Genomic DNA, 15,744 nt, shown 5'->3' with positions numbered 1-15,744 from the left:
CAATGATGTCACAGAAATTCAGCATTAACTGCTTGCCGATCATAAATTTACAGCTGAGATCAGTAACTGAGATTGATATAAATTGGTGACATTGATTCAGGATTAGATGCCTTAGATCAGTTAACAGCATTGGATGGCCAGTCTATTGAACAGTTTAAAGCCAAATGGTTGATTCCAGAATTTATATGACCTCATCCTGATGATCCAAGTACAGTCCAATCCTCACATAGACTGACCCCACCCAGCACAGTCTGACCCTCATAGACTGATCCCACCCAGCACAGTCCAATCTTCACATAGACTGACCCCACCCAGCACAGTCTGACCCTTATAGACTGACCCCACCCAGCACAGTCCAATCCTCATAAACTGACCCCACCCAGCACAGTCCAATCCTCACATAGACTGACCCCGCCCAGCACAGTCTGACCCTCATAGACTGACCCCACCCAGCACAGTCTAACTCCACCATGGACCAATTCCCATCCAGCACAACGTACCAGTAAGAATTTGGCTGCTGCCTAATTTTTAATGATACATCAATCATATTAAATCCACAATTGACATGTGTCCATATACTTACATTAGCCAGCCTGCTTGATGAAACCCTAAATGCCTTGTGTTTAACTCAAGCTCAGTTCAATTCAAGCTCTTCCCCCAGCCACTAAATTACACTAATCTTTTAGTTTTTCTATAACGCACTCATTTGGTCAGAGGATATGGTGTAACCACAGTACTATGTGCTATTCTCTTTGTCTGAAAAATAACAGTTTTGTCTATTTCTGCAAGGCAGTGGGCAGGTCTCATCCCTTATCTCTCCAAGGTTGCTCTGTTCATAACTTTTCCACTATACTTCTGTAGCTATGGTAACCCCATTTAACTATTCTAAACGTACATACTCCTAAAATCATGTGATTACAATTTTCATCGAACAGCCCATTGTCTAAATCTAATTCTTCAGGAATAGAGTTACTTGTACACCAGCTGTCTTATTTGCTTAAATCAGGCTATCTGTTGCTGTTTTTAATGTGTGCTGTACCTACTCTTTCTCACTCCAATACATGATGCTTTCTGCTCATGTTAAGTTATTCTCAGTTGACTGAGTTAAGATGACACCTAAGAGAACACATCATGATAGTCAGGATTCAAAGGAACTGCATCGAGGCAAAGCCGAGTACTCTTGGAAACGTCAAACAAGTGTCCGGAAGCTCTTGTCTGTGTGATGTGTGTGATCATTAACATTCAGGGGAACAGACAGATGTATGAGATTTGCTTGGAAAGTAGATAAATGTGCAAGAGAACTGCCTTGTCGAATCACTTAAATCAGCAATCAAAAAATACTGCTGAAATCATACAGCAGGCTGATGGTCAAAGATACCAGCACATCTCAGTCTGATCCTGAGAGAGTTCTTCAAATCGACAAGGGGTTTGTGGAGCCTAAAAGTTGGATGCACTAAATTTTCTTCAACTGATTATAAAAATTGAGCGACCAACCTTGCCAAAAATCTAATGAATCCAAAGGTAAGAGATACCTATCGTTTTCTGTGTGCTGAGAAACTGAGGCAAAAGGCCAGTGCTCAAAGTGCAGGGCACCACCGGGTTTGACCAAGTCGCAGGAGATAAAGCTCAGTAGATCGCGAGCAGTGGTTAAGTGGCCACCAAGTTTGGATTTTAAAGATCTGTGCCTAGTTAGGGAAAGGAAAGACTGAGGGAGATATTCCGTGCTTCTGAAGTCTAGGGAAAGAATGTTAGAGTAGGAGATGGTGAGGGTAGATTTAACCTAACCAGCCCAGCGGGAAACTGACGGGATTGGATCAACTGCCCATTTTACGCCCTGCCCCGATTTTAATTTCCACAACGGGAAGTTAAAAGGTGCGGAGTGTAAAGCAAGTGGCCAATCCAATCCCTTCAGTTTCTCGCCGGGGGGGTGGGGGGTAAGTTAAAAGTGCCCCACCCCCAATGCAAAATATCTTCAGTTCAACAATGAGTAAGCAAAGAGGAAATAGAATGTGTAGGGCAGCCTTAGCAGGAAGACAACTGGAAAGGTCTGAGGAGGAATGAGCATAGACATATTTATAAATAAAAAAGGAAAGTAATTATTACAGAGTGATATTGGAGATTGGAGTTGAGGGATTGGGTTTTATGGGAGAACATATTAACACTTGTTAATTATCAAGTGGTCTGATATCAAATATAAAAGAGAAATACATCCAGAATCAAATTTAGATTTTGTGCTGAATAAATTTACTTGCCAGGGGTCTGTCTTTGCTCCTACCCCATGTTTAATAACTTTCAATATTTGGACAGTGTAGCAATGCTGTTGGAAAGCTGATGGGGTGCTGGAGCACTTTGCCAGAACAGTATGGTAAATGATTGCAGAAGTTATGCTCATGTTTTACAGTGCAATGCTCACAGCCCACCTGGAGTGCTGTGTATGCTATACACATATACACAGGTTGGAAGGGGTGCAGAGGACAGCAACAGGACTGCACCAGCAGCTGTGAAAGGGCTGCTGGCTGTCCTTCAGGGAGTAAATGGGCAGGGCGCCCATCTGAAGGAAAGAGCACCTCTTCCTAGTCCTCACTTGCTCCATGAGTACCTCCACAGCTGCGTTGGAGAATCGGGGTCCTCTGGACAACTTTATGCTGTCTGTTGCCTCACGAACATGCTCTCCGCTGACCATCTTTGGACTATGTGCCTCACCTTTCAGAATTGCAGGTTGTCTTTAAGTGGCAACAGGCCCAGCAGGATTTACTGACCTTCCCGATGGCCGCAGTGCGATTGGGGTTGGCAGCTCACCAGTTGTGTTTAAATGAGGCCCGATTACGAAATCGATCAGGCTTGCCACCGACGTCATCATCGGGTGGAGCGAGCCCCTTGCCCACTGGCATCAGAGATGAAAATTCACCCCATAATATCAAATAAATCCATTTTTATAGTGGCTCTCAATATCCACTCGCTGGTAATTCCTACCCATGGTGCAGTTCTCTCGCACCAGCCATTGGTTATTGGGCTTAAAATTGAGATCGGAGGCTTCCTTCGTACGAATGTCTCCGACCCGAAAAAAATCTACAAGTCTACCTGTTGGTCCCGGAGAAACGTAGGATCCCGGTCCTGACCTTCATTCGCTGCTCATCACATGGGGACCTGTCTTCAAGGTACGTAGGTCCAAGCTGGAGTCACGTGGGCCTGGACAACCAATCGTGATGCAGTATTCTCATTGATAATAATGTGAACTCCGTTTGTGCGAGTTCCCATTACTATCAATGAGAAAAACTCCTAAAACACCCAAACACAACATAATAAATAAATTAAACACCTCACATATTTAAAATTAATTGTAATTAAATGTTTTAGAAAAAATAAATATTTTGGGGAATTTTTTAAAATGTGTTTTAATAGTGCTAAAAATAAACTTACCTTAATGGACAGGGTTTTTACGATAAAAATGTGTATTTAAATTTAATTTTTGTATGTTTTAAAACTCTTAGGACCAGACTTTCCATAAAGACCCTCAACGTCCGATTGCCCGCTGAGAAGGATTGCTAACGCTCGGCGAAAAAAACGGGCAAGAATTTCCATTTTGAGGGTAAAGGAGTGTGGAATTGATCGCCCGGCGAAAAAAGTCAGTGTTGCACACTCATTCTCGGTGGTCTCTCGGCGGGTAAGTGGAAAGTTAGCCAAATGGGCGGTTGTTACCGGATTGGACGGTAAATATCCTTATTAGTCAGGAAATTGTGTTAGGGAAATTGATGGGATTGAAGACTGATAAATCCCCAGGGCCTGATAGTCTGCATCTCAGAGTACTTAAGGAAGTGACCCTAGAAATAGTGGATGCATTGGTGATCATTTTCCAGTAGTCTATCGACTCTGGATCAGTTCCTATGGACTGGAGGGTAGCTAATGTAATACCACTGTTTTAGAAAGGAGGGAGAGAGAAAACAGGGAATTATAGACTGGTTAGCCTGACATCAGTAGTGGGGAAAATGTTGGAATCAATTATTAAAGATGAAATAGCAGCGCATTTGGAAAGCAGTGACAGGATCGGTCCAAATCAGCATGGATTTATAAAAGGGAAATCATGCTTGACAAATCTTCTAGAGTTTTTTGAGGATGTAACTAGTCGAGTGGACAGGGGAGAACCAGTGGATGTGGTGTATTTGGACTTTCAAAAGGCTTTTGACAAGGTCCCACACAAGAGATTGATGTGCAAAATTAAAGCACATGGTATTGGGGGTAATGGTTTGACATGGATAGAGAACTGGCTGGCAGACAGGAAGCAGAGAGTCGGGATAAATGGGTTCTTTTCAGAATGGCAGGCAGTGACTAGTGGGGTGCCGCAGGGCTCAGTGCTGGGACCCCAGCTATTTACAATATACATCAATGATTTAGATGAAGTAATTGAGTGTAATATCTCCAAGTTTGCAGATGAGACTAAGCTGGGTGGCAGTGTGAGCTGTGAGAAGGACGCTAAGAAGCTGCAGGGTGACTTGGACAGGTTAGGTGAGTCGGCAAATGCATGGCAGATGCAATATAATGTGGATAAATGTGAGGTTATTCACTTTGGTGGCAAAAACAGAAAGACTGAATATTATCTGAATGGTGGCAGATTAGGAAAAGGGGAGGTGCAACGAGACTTGGGTGTCATGGTACATCAGTCATTGAAAGTTGGCATGCAGGTACAACAGGCGGTGAAGAAGGCAAATGGCATGTTGGCCTTCATAGCTAGGGGATTTGAGTAGAGGAGCAGGGCGGCCTTACTGCAGTTGCACAGGGCCTTGGTGAGGCCACACCTAGAATATTGTGTTCACTTTTGGTTTCCTAATCTGAGGAAGGGCGTTCTTGCTATTGATGGAGTGCAGCGAATGTTCACCAGACTGATTCCCGGGATGGCAGGACTGACATATGAGGAGAGACTGGATCGACTGGGCCTGTATTTAGACAGGTTAGATGCAGGAAGAATGTTCCCAATGTTGGGGAAGTCCAGAACCAGGGGTCACAGTCTAAGGATAAGGGATAAGCATTTAGGACCGAGATGAGGAGAAACTTCTTCACCCAGAGAGTGGTGAACCTGTGGAATTCTCTACCGCAGAGAGTTGTTGAGGCCAGTTCGTTAGATATATTCAAGAGGGAGTTAGATATGGCCCTTATGGCTAAAGGGATAAAGTGGTATGGAGAGAAAGCAGGAAAGGGATACTGAGGTGAATGATCAGCCATGATCTTATTGAATGGTGGTGCAGGCTCGAAGGGCCGAATGGCCTACTCCTGCACCTATTTTCTGTGTTTCTATGTTTCTATAAAAATTTAGGCTGAGGCTGCGATTGGGCCTACTGAGGGGGAAAACCGAAAGACAAAATTATCATTATTTAAAAAAAACACATACAAAGCATTCCCGACAGTTTTGAGCCTAATCGCCATGGTAACATTTTAAATAAATAATTAAATAATCTTTAACTTACCTTTCCTTGCAGGGTCCCCCCCTTACCGCCCTGCTCAAGCAGCTTTTACAGGGCGGGTCTCTCGGCGATCAGGACACCGGCAATTGAGCCCAAACTTACACCCTGGCGGTTGTTCTCAGCGTTGCACGTCGGCGGTTTGTTCCCGGCGGGCGACTTCAGATGTGGGCGATACCAAGGAAAAAACTTGCGTGCAAACTCTCGCCGGGCAGAAAACCAGCTGTAACGCCGAGAAAATCACCGACAATGAAGCCGAAAGTCTGGCCCTAACTCTGGTAAAAGTAGGCTACGTGCCTGCTTTCACCAGATGTAAATGTTTGAAAGATATTCGCTGGGCATGAGTTGGACAAATAGCCCAATCTCTCCTGCACGGATGCCCTTCTCCCGGGGATGCGGAGAATCTGTCCGGAGAAAACTTGATAGATCGGAAAAGCTGGTATTCGGCACATGCGCATTGCGGCCCGAACACCAGCTTTAGCGAGGCCTGGCCGTGTCCATTCTTCGCACTTCGTACAGACCCGGCGGGGCTGGAATTTTATCTTTCTTGCAAAGGCTCTCAGCGAAGCTCACAGCTTCACCAGGAGATCATTATCACCAGGCAATGCCTGAACCAATGTTTTCCATCTGATTTACTCTTTGATAAAGCCCTTGCTTAACTCACACTGCTAACACCAGCAATGAATTGCGTACCCGTTCCTGGGCCGGACACTGTTTAACATTGCGGGGAAAGTTTTGTGGTCAAAGGTTCCTGGCTTAGAGTTTCATCTCACGGGAGCACCGGTCGGGAATCCAGGCATGGAGGCCAGTATACTCCCGCCAGCTCCTGTAGTAATGGATGTGTGGCCTGTGCTGGACTCCAAGGCAAGATTCCTCACATGTACTCCCATCGGATACCGCCCTGTGCTGGGACTGTTGTTAAATCATCAATTTGACCCCTTCACCTTTCACACTGTCAGGCTCAAAATCCTATTGCACTCTTTTAGAGAAGCAGTTAATTTATAGAATATCAACTGCTTTTGTTGAGGAACCATTCCATGTACTCAATGCTCTGTGCAGAGAAAAGCCCTTCTAATCTCGGGATTCAAATACCCTGCTTACCTTTACATCAAGCGATTCCTCTCAGCATTTCAAAGACCTGGATCTCCTCACATTTTCTTCAGAAACAGCTTATTGGTTCACTTTTCTTTCTCTCTTTGTCTCCCCCGCCCCATCTCTCTACCCCTCCCTCGCCCCCTCTCTCCCCCCCCCCTCCCCCACCCCTTCTCTCTCCCTCTCCCCCATCCCCTCTCTCTTCCCCTCCCCCGACTCCTCTCTCTGTCTCTCGGCTTGTTTTTGGTTTTCTTCCACCCATCCATGAGTTTCCTTTTGCTTCAATCAGTACCTTTTGCTTCTCTGCATGTGTTGCTCATTCTAGGTCCTCACTGCCCAATGTACCAATGTGACGAGCAGTGCACATACATACTGCAACAAGATGCACACCCAGGATCCCCGAGGAAGCTCATGGCCCCAGGAGGCTGGCACAGATGTAAGGAAATCAGCCTTATTGTGTAAAATGCAAGAATCCTTCCACAGTGAGAGATTGCAATTGTCCAGCATCACTATAACTTTGATTAAACTGTGCCAAGTGACATGCTGTGTGTTGGCTGTGTACAATATAAACCATCTGACCCGCTGGATGTGACACTGCCCTGTGACCCGCTGGATGTGACACTGTCCAGTGACCCACTGGATGTGACACTGCCCAGTGACCCGCTGGATGTGACCCACTGTCCAGTGACCCGCTGGATGTGACCCACTGTCCAGTGACCCGCTGGATGTGACATTGCTCAGTGACCCGCTGGATGTGACCCACTATCCAGTGACCCGCTGGATGTGACCCACTGTCCAGTGACCCGCTGGATGTGACCCACTGCCCAGTGACCCGCTGGATGTGACCCACTGTCCAGTGACCCGCTGGATGTGACCCACTGCCCAGTGACCTGCTGGATGTGACCCACTGCCCAGTGATCCACTGGATGTGACACTGTTCAGTGCCCCGCTGGATGTGACCCACTGCCCAGTGACCCGCTGGATATGATCCACTGCCCAGTGATCCACTGGATGTGACCCACTGTCCAGTGACCCACTGGATGTGACCCACTACCCAGTGACCCGCTGGATGTGACCCACTGTCCAGTGACCCGCTGGATGTGACCCACTGCCCAGTGACCTGCTGGGTGTGACCCACTGCCCAGTGATCCATTGGATGTGACACTATTCAGTGACCCGCTGGATGTGACCCACAGCCCAGTGACCTGCTGGATGTGACCCACTGTCCAGTGACCCGCTGGATGTGACCCACTGTCCAGTGACCCACTGGATGTGACCCACTGTCCAGTGACCCGCTAGATGTGACCCACTGCCCAGTGACCCCGCTGGATGTGACCCACTGCCCAATGATCTGCTGGATGTGATCCACTGCCCAGTGATCCACTGGATGTGACATTGTTCAGTCACCCGCTGGATGTGACCCACAGCCCAGTGATCTGCTGGATGTGACCCACTGCAGCCTGTGTGTGATTCCTGTACTTTCCCCAGTTGAAGTTGTCATGTATTCAACTATCATTGTAGCCCATGTAAAACTGACCTAAGATGTACACCTTGAGAACATTAACCACAAGGGGTGAACTCGTGAGAGAAACTCCTAACCTGGACTTTCAGGTATAAAAGGGGAAGCTCCACGCACCTTTATCACTTGAGATCTTGGTAATAAAGGTAACTGGTCACAGAGTGACCTTCTCTCAAGTATGGACCTCGTGTGCATTTATACTCTCTAGTAAGGACATATTATTGGCGACGAGAACTGGGATTTAAACCACGCAAGCATGGCCACTAGCAGCACAGAAGAGAGATACTGTGTTGGTGATGATTGGGACGACTTTATTGAGAGACTACAGCAAAGTTTTGTCACTAAGGAATGGTTGGGATAGGATTCGGCCGACAAACACAGGGCTTATCTCCAGACGATTTGTGGATCCAGAACGTACTCCCTGATGAAGGACCGTCTAGCGCCAGAGAAGCTGATGGACAAGACGTTCGAAGAGCTCAGTAAGTTGATCGGGGAACATCTTAAACCGGCGAGCAGCATGCACATGGCGAGACCCCGGTTTTACACGAACCGGCGGCGAGAAGGGCAAAGGGTTCCAGACTTCGTGGCAGATCTCCGGCGACTGGCGAGCCTATGTAAGTTCCCAGATGCATGCAGAGCGGCGATGCTGCGAGACTTTTTTATTGAGGGTATCGGGCACGCTGGGGTTTTCAGGAAACTGATTGAGACCAAAGACTTGACCTTGGAAGCAACGGCTCTGATAACCCAGACATTTATTTCAGGGGAGTAAGAGACCAGAATGATGTATGACAAAAATCTTGGCTCAAATGCGGCAAACGACCAGGGAGTCAACATTATTAATGCGACACACAGTTCTCTAGGCAGACAAGGGCAATCGGACATGCCCCAGTATGTAGTCGAACCCAAAGGGGAAATTCTATAGAGACAATGGCTAGCTGAACGGCGATTCATGCCAACGCAATGGACAATGCGGCCAGTAATGGGGCCATCAACACCTGTTAATGGTGCACTTAAGGACAGTTACAGAGACAGTCAGAGACGATCGACTGGTAATGGACCTTTTGTTTCCAACAACGGGGCCTCCAGCTCATGCTGGAGGTGTGGAGGCAAACACCCAGCCAGAGCTTGCAGGTATCAGCAATATACCTGCAGAAACTGCAACGTCAGCGGTCACTTGGCGCGTATGTGCAGGAAGCCTGCAGCCAGGTTGATGTACGAGGAGGACAGGCCCGATGTAAGCCCTACGAGGCCAAGTGAATACTGGGGGAAATCGCTGAAAGCTGAAGTTCAGCGAGTTCATGTGGAGCACGTATACAGTTCATATACCAGGATGCCACCGATAATGATGAAAGTGCTCCTCAATGGCATCCCAGTATTAATGGAGTTAGACACAGGGGCCAACTAGTCCCTGATGAGTGTCAAACAGTTCGAAAGGTTGTGGGTGTCCAAGGCCAGGAGGCCAAAATTATTGCCGATTGACGCACAGCTACGTACATATACAAAGGAGATCATTCCGGTGCTAGGCAGTGCCATGGTAGTCGTGACCCACACCTCGGAGAACAGGTTGCCACTCTGGATTGTCCCGGGGACGGTCCCGCACTACTAGGAAGAAGTTGGCTTGCTGTCATGAACTGGAAATGGGGCGATGTCAATGCAATTTCTTCTGTGCAGCGAGTATCATGCGCACAGGTCCTGGACAAATTTGACTAATTATTTCAACCCGGCATAGCACTTTCATGGGGACCAAGGTAGTGATTCACATAAACCCGGATGCCAGGCCAGTACACCACAAGGCCAGAGCGGTGCGTACGTGATGTGGGAAAAGATAGAATGCGAATTGGACCGCCTGCTGAGTGAAGGCATCATTTCGCCAGTCGAATTCAGTGACTGGGCGAGCCCGATTGTGCCGGTGCTCAAGGCGGAAGGGTCGGTCAGGATATGTGGCGATTACAAGGCCACCACCAATCGGGTGTCACTCCAAGACCAGTACCCGCTACCGAGAGCGGACGACCTCTTTGCGACGCTATCCGGTGGCAAACTTTTTTCAAAATTGGACCTGACCTCAGCTTACATGACCCAGGAGCTGGCGAGTGAGTCGAAGAAGCTGACCACCATCACGACACACAAGGGGTTGTTTGAGTACAACAGATGTCCTTTCGGGATTCGTTCGAATGCTATGATCTTTCAGTGAAATATGGAAAGCCTCCTCAAGTCAATTCCAAGGAAGGTGGTTTTTCAAGACGACATCCTCATCACGGGTCGCGATACTGAAGAACACCTCCACAACCTGGAGGAGATGCTGCGCAGACTGGACCGGATAGGGCTGTGACTGAAAAAGGCGAAGTGCATCTTCTTAGCTCCAGAGGTAGAATTCCTGGGGAGGAGGGTAGCAGCAGACGGGGTCAGACCTACTGCGTCCAAAACAGAAGAGATTCAGAGAGCACCCAGACGACGTAGCATAATGGAGCTGCGTTCGTTCCTGGGGCTCCTGAACTATTTTGGCAACTTTCTTCCCAAATTGAGCATGCTGTTAGAGCCGCTACACGTGCTCCTACGTAAAGGTCGCGATTGGGTCTGGGGGGACAGCCAGGAAAGGGCTTTTGATCGAGCGCGCAATTTGTTATGCTCCAACAAACTGTTAACGTTATATGACCCATGTAAGAAACTTGTTTTAACGTGCGATGCATCGGCCTATGAGATCGGGTGTGTGTTGCAGTATGTGAATGCCAATGGTCAGTTACAGCCGGTAGCTTATGCCTCCAGAAGTCTGTCGCAGGCAGAAAGTTGCTACGGGATGGTAGAAAAGGAAGCGCTAACCTGTGTATATGCAGTAAAAAAAATGCACAAGTACCTGTTTGGCAGGAAATTTGAGCTGGAGACAGATCACAAACCCCTAACGTCCTTTTTGGCCGACAACAAGGCCATAAATGCGAATGCATCGGCCCGCATACAGAGGTGGGCACTCACGTTAGCCGCCTATGACGACACAATTCGGCACAGACCGGGTGCTGAAAATTGCGCCAATGCACTCAGCAGACTACCACTAGCCACCACTGAGGGGGCAACTGAGCATGATGCTGAGATGGTCATGGCTGTTGAAGCTTTCGAAAGCGAAGGTTCACCTGTGATAGCCCGTCAGTTTAAAGTCTGGACAAATAAAGACCCACTACTGTCTTTAGTTAAGAAATGTGTCCTGAATGGGGACTGGGCAGCCACGCATGGGACATGCCCTGAGGAATTTAAACCGTTTCATAGGTGCAAGGATTAACTCTCGATTCAGGCCGATTGCCTACTGTGGGGAAACCGATGGGCAGAGAGGTGTTTATCAGAGAACTTCACAATGAGCACCCGGGCATTGTCACGATGAAGGCAATTGCCAGGTCACATGTTTGGTGGCCAGGGATAAATGCAGACCTGGAACTTTGTGTTCGCAGGCGCAACACGTGTGCTCAGCTGGGCAACGCACCCAGGGAAGCCCCCCTTAGCCCCTGGTCCCGGCCCGCCAAGCCATGGTCACGCATCCATGTGGACTACGCAGGTCTTTTCATGATAAAAATGTTTTTTGGTTGTAGTAGACGCCTACTCCAAATGGATTGAGTGTGGCATTCTCAATTCAAGCACATCCTCTGCCACGGGAGAAAATCTACGGGCAATGTTCGCCGCCCGTGGTCTACCAGATGTCTTGGTCAGCGACACTGGCCCATGCTTCACAAGCACTGAATTCCAGGACTTCATGACAGGCAATGGAATCTACCATGTCAGAACGGCACCGTTCAAGCCGGCCTCAAACGGCCAGGCAGAACGAGCAGTGCAGATAATCAAATAAGGGATGCTCAGAATCCAAGGGGGTTCCCTACAAAGCCGCTTATCATGCCTCCTGTTGGCCAATAGATCCCGACCACACTCTCTCACGGGCGTTCCACCCACAGAGCTGCTAATGAAAAGGACGCTCAAAACCAGGTTATCCCTTATACACCCTACTATGAAAGAAATTGTTGACTACCATGACAGGAATGCGAGGGCGCGATGTATTGATGTCAATGACCCTGTTTTTGTCCTTAATTACGCTGCAGGGCCCAAATGGCTTGCAGGCACTGTGATTGCCAAAGAGGGGAATAGGATTTTGGTAGTTAAACTTATCAATGGACAAATCTGCCGCAAACACGTGGATCAAACTAAAAGGAGGTTCAGCAACCCCATAGAAGGAGCAGAGGAAGAACACGACGTAGAGTTTACTCCACCACAGGTGACCGAACACCGGAACCAAGTGGAGGAGAGCCCAGTCACGCTGGGCAGTCTGGACAGGCCTGAGGCACCGCAAACAGCAGACACTCAGACCAGCGCCTAACAACCGGAGCCCCAACTCAGGCGCTCTACAAGGGAGCGTAAACCACCAGAGAGACTCAACCTGTGATCCCAATAAGACTTTGGGGGGGGAGGTGATGTCATGTATTCAACTATCATTGTAACCCATGTATAAGCTGACCTAAAATGTACACCTTTAGAACATTGACCAGAAGAGGTGAACTTGTGGGAGACACTCCTAACCTGGACTTTCAGGTATAAAAGGGGAAGCTCCACCCACCTTCATCACTTGAGGTCTTGGTAATAAAGGTGACTGGTCACAGAGTGACCTTTTCCCAAGTATGGGCCTCGTGTGCATTTATATTGTATAGTAAGGACATATCAGAAGTAATCTCAGTTTTACTTTCAGCTGTCATTAAGTGTTTTTCCTGTACTGAATCTATAATATATTATATAGAACGTCGCGTGAATAAATGGCTACAATTCAATTTAAGGGTTCAGACAATATCTATAAAGCATTTGAGTTTCATTCAACTAGTTTATCACCTCCGCGAACCCCTTGATTAAATTGCAGCATTTAATTCTTTGAATTGTATCCCCTCGCCACCACTGATTTTTTATTTTATTTTATTTGAAGTGGTGTGATTCGCTGAGCGGACTGAATATTCATTCAGTGAAAAGAAAACTGCGGAAGCTGGAAATCGGCAAGAGAAAACAGCAAGTGCTGGACCTGCTCAGCTGGTCAGGCAGCATGTGTCCGGAAGAACAGGCAGGCACACACCTCAGGCACAACCTGACAACACACTTCCTGAAGCATTAAACCCGTCTTTTCCCTTTCCTGTTGCCGACCGACCTGCTGGGGCAAAAAGTTCCACAAGTGCATTCCTGGCGGGAAGCCACGCCCACTGGGGACAGATGTTGGGAGATTCTGGGCGCATCCCACAATTTTACGTCTATTTTCCCTCTGCAGGTGCTGACTGATTGCCAGGGCTGATGTTACAATTGTGTACTCCCAGAAAAAAAGAAAGACTTACATTTATATAGCGCCTTTCACGACCACTGGATGTCTGAAAGTGCTTTACAGCCAATGAAGCACTTTTGAAGTGCAGTCACTGTTGTAATGTAGGAAACGCGGCAGACAATTTGTGCACAGCAAGCTCCCACAAACTGCAATGTGATAATGACCACATAATCTGTTTTTATTATGTTGATTGAGGGATAAATATTGGCCAGGACACCAGGGATAACTCCCCTGCTCTTCATTGAAATAGTGCTATGGGATCTTTTACATCCACCTGAGAAAGCAGACAGAGCCTTGGTTTAATGTCTCATCGGAAAGACGGCACCTCCAACAGTGCAGCACTCCCTCAGCACTGCACTGGGAGTGTCAACTTAGATTTCTGTGCTCAAGTTTCTGGAGTGGGACTTGAGCCCACAACTTTCTGACTCAGAGGTGAGAGTGCTACTCACAGAACCACAGCTGACAGAACAGTTCCTGAAACATTAAACCCCATCTTTTCTCTTTCTCATTGCCGACCGACCTGCTGGGGCAAAATATTCCAGACGTACATTCCCGGCGGGGAGCCTCGCCCATTGGGACCAATGTTGGGAGATTCCGGGCGCATCCCACAGTGTTCCGTCTATTTGCCCTCTGCAGGCGCTGACTGGCTTGCCAGGGCTGATATTACAATTGTGTGCTCTCAGAGGGGAGTCGCAGCCAATGGGAGAGCCTAATAGGCTCGCAGCTGTGTATTTCGAGCATGTTCTGTGATCATTCAGTCATGTGCTGTTTCTCACTGAAGTGACTAATTAGTTGCTTGGCCAGTGGATGAAGCGGCCCATTCGAGCTTAGTCCACTGGAAACATCGGGGTTAGTTTGCCAAGTCGATTAATGGTCCATTCTTGACATAGAATGATTCTTTTTATGACATAAAATGTGCCTTTAAACATTTGTTTTACAATCTTCTCCTGCTGTAGAGCGTTATTATTTTATTTGCAACTCACTTGGCTGCAATACAAAAGATGTAATCCTAGATATAGCAGCAGCATACAGACTGTAGCTACACGTGACTGTGAGAAAGGCCAATTAGAGAAAAATCAGCCAGTGCTTCCACTTCAGGTCATTACATGGTGAAAGGGCATTGATCTGAAACATTCCGTAGGAACCACCATAAGTATGAATGGGAATACCCTGTACCCGCCCAAAAACACACAAACACTGAAAATACATAACAAAAAACATCATATATTTCAAACAAAATGGAATTTAAAACAAAAATTAAACTTTTTGAAAAATACATTTACATATTTTAAAGGGTCTAAAAATAAACTTACCTTATTTAATAGGATTTTAAATGTTTAAATTATTGAAAAAAAATTATTATTCTGTGCTTTAAAAGTCTTATGCTGATAAAAGCAGGACTTATGCCTGCTTTTATCAGTCATAAGAATTTGAAGGACATTTGCTGGGCTGGATTTGGGCAAATAGCTCCACTCTCCGCCCACAGAGGCACATTGGTTTTGGAGGCATGTGATCTGTCAAGGGAATTCTTAACAGATCACAAGTTCCGGGTTTAAAGAAAGACTTGGATTTATATAGCGCCTTTCACGACCACTGGACGTCTCAAAGCGCTTTACAGCCAATGAAGTACTTTTGGAGTATAGTCACTGTTGTAATGTAGGAAACACGGCAGCCAATTTGCTCACAAGCAGGCTCTCACAAAGAGCAATGTGATAATGATCAGATAATCTGTTTTTTCTTTTGTTGATTGAGGGATAAATATTGGCCAGGGCACTGGGGATAACCCCCTGCTCTTCTTCGAAATAGTGCCATGGGATCTTTTACATCCACTTGAGAGCAGACGGGGCCTCAGTTTAATGTCTCATCCGAAAGATGGCACCTCCAACAGTGCAGCACTCCCTCAGCACTGCACTGGAGTGTCGGTCTAGATTTTTGTGCTCAAGTCCCAGACGCATGCACTTCGCATGCCTAAACCTGGAACTTGCGGGTACCCCACGGGAGCATGCGTATCTCATACCCGCCCATGGGGAGGGCGAATTCAAGTTCTCTCTTCACAGATGCTGCCTGACCTGCTGAGTATTTCCAGCATTTTCTGTTTTTATTTCAGATTTCCGGCATCCGCAATATTTTATTTTTGAGTCCAGATCATTATCTGTTGGCCCACAGATGAAAAGATGTTGGACAGGATAGGGGATGGATTAACTTCTCCATCAACCAGACATGCTCACTGGGCACGCTCGATTGGTTGGCACCCACAGAACAAAACACAAATTAGTCAATGTTTCAGGCAGAGGATGGCAGAAGTTAAAGGCAAAAAAGGAAATTGTCCATTTCCCTGGCATTAAGGGTGAATA

The 15,744-nt window shown here is 47.1% G+C and overlaps 1 long non-coding RNA gene across 2 annotated transcripts; it reads left to right on the top strand.

Annotated features, from left to right (window-relative positions):
• Positions 1-963: 963 nt before the first annotated feature.
• Positions 964-14,330, top strand: LOC139226481 (uncharacterized). 2 transcript variants are annotated; one of them, XR_011587267.1, is made up of 3 exons: positions 964-1,521; positions 3,492-3,664; positions 13,007-14,330. It is a non-coding gene; the product is annotated as an uncharacterized lncRNA (long non-coding RNA). The 2 variants fall into 2 exon arrangements; XR_011587268.1 differs by lacking the exon at positions 13,007-14,330 and adding an exon at positions 6,871-7,288.
• Positions 14,331-15,744: the final 1,414 nt, after the last annotated feature.

Source organism: Pristiophorus japonicus, chromosome 16, assembly GCF_044704955.1.
Source record: "Pristiophorus japonicus isolate sPriJap1 chromosome 16, sPriJap1.hap1, whole genome shotgun sequence".
Lineage (NCBI taxonomy): Eukaryota > Metazoa > Chordata > Chondrichthyes > Pristiophoridae > Pristiophorus > Pristiophorus japonicus.
Note: the sequence above shows the minus strand (reverse complement) of the source record. Positions and strands in the feature narration are given on the sequence as shown.